This window comes from Gorilla gorilla, chromosome 2 (genome assembly GCF_029281585.2).
Source record: "Gorilla gorilla gorilla isolate KB3781 chromosome 2, NHGRI_mGorGor1-v2.1_pri, whole genome shotgun sequence".
Classification (NCBI taxonomy): Eukaryota; Metazoa; Chordata; class Mammalia; order Primates; family Hominidae; genus Gorilla; species Gorilla gorilla.
The window spans coordinates 100,089,345-100,091,115 of NC_086017.1; the positions used below are offsets into that span (position 1 = coordinate 100,089,345).

A 1,771-nucleotide genomic window follows, 5' to 3' on the forward strand; every position below is an offset into this window, starting at 1 on the left:
AACTTTAAAATATAATTTATTGTATTAGTCTATTCTTATGCTGCTATAAGGACATACCTGAGACTGGGTAATTTATATAGGAAAGAGGCTTAATTAACTCACAGTTCAGCATGGCTAGGCAGGCCTCAGGAAACTTATAGTCATGGCAGAAGGGGAAGCCAACATATCCTTCTTCACATGGTGGCAGGGAGAAGAAGGAGAGCTGAGCAAAGGGAGAAGTTCCTTATAAAATCATCGGATCTTGTGAGAATTTACTGACTATCATGAGAACAGGATGGAGGAAACCAGCCCCAGGATTCAATTATCTCCACCCCGTCCCTCTCATGACATGTAGGAATTATGGGAACTACAATTCAAGATGAGATTTGGGTGGGGACACAGCCAAACCATATCATTTATCAAGACTATTCTTTCAGGGATCACTTTTATGCTTTGTACTAGAAGTTTCTCTGAAAGAGTAGAGCACCATCAACTATGGGAATGGGGCACAACATTGTCTCCTAAGCATGAAGCCAGCTCTCTGTGTTGTGTTGCTGCAACTGACACTTGGTATTGATGATCATTCTTTCCCTCCCTCAAAAGAATAAGAGGGGAGGATGAAGTCTGAGAGGTAATTATTTGAATTAAATAATTAATTTAATCTAATGCAGTTTATCAGGCAACAATATGTAGAGATTAAAATGCACGTTTGTTTCTATCATCTATAGAAGATACATCTTCCACAGTTTTTTACAGAAGGCTGTCATTTCTCTAAGGATTCACAATCAATATTCTTTGGTTTATACAGTGTATACATCCAGTAATCAGATACATTACTTGACATGTTTTTAAATGTTAACTTTCTTTGACATTTTAATATTTTAATCAGGAATTTCATTTCTCTAGATAAGATAGCTTTCATTATGAAATTGTGCTTTTTCAGTTCATTTGAAGGTGGCATTGTGTCTGAACTTTAGGAACAATGACTGAAGATAAAGATGTTAAAAAAAATCAAGATACAACAGAATATCATATAAAAATTTTTATAAAGTTAAATGACATTAAATGAGAGTAGTAGTTTTAAAATATATCTACTAATTCTTTGACAAGCCTTCCTTTAAGAAACGGAGCTTCATCCCCCTCCCCTTGAATGTTGGGTGGATGCAGTGGCTTGCTTCTATCAAATAGACTATGTAGAAGTGATGGTGTGTGACCTTCAATATGAGGTCATGCAGGGCCTTCCATCTGTCTCTTCACTCTCTCTGGGATCACTTGCTCTGGTGAAAGCTGGTAATAGATACCATGTCATCAGAATACCCAAGCAACTCCATGTAGAGGTCCATGTGGACAAGAATGGATGCTTCTTTTCAAAAATCACCAAGGAATCAATGCCTTCTGCTACAGTCGTGTAATTGAACCATCCAGTAAGTGGATCCTGTAGCTACAGCTCCAGTGAAGTTTTTAAGATGACAGTAACTCCAGCCAACACCACGGCTTGACCCTCAGCCAGAACCATCCAGCTAAGCTGCTTTCAAATTTTTGACTCATAGAAATATGAGACAATAATGTTTTATGTTTTAAACTCCCAAGTATGTGGATAATTTGTTCTGCATCAATAAATAACTATTACAAATACCTTCCCTTATAGACCTTGACAAAAGATCACATCCTTTGATGTCCAGAAGTAAATATGAACTGACATGTGATAAATTCTGGAAACATTATCGGAAACAGAACTCCTTTCTTTTGACAAGCCCAATGCCCCCCACCCACCCATTGCCCATTTCAGCCC

The 1,771-nt window shown here is 37.7% G+C and overlaps 1 non-coding gene across 1 annotated transcript; it reads left to right on the forward strand.

Moving 5' to 3' along the window:
• Positions 1-400: 400 nt before the first annotated feature.
• Positions 401-612, forward strand: LOC115934270 (small nucleolar RNA U3). Its single transcript, XR_004070080.1, has one exon. It is a non-coding gene; the product is annotated as a small nucleolar RNA U3 (small nucleolar RNA).
• Positions 613-1,771: the final 1,159 nt, after the last annotated feature.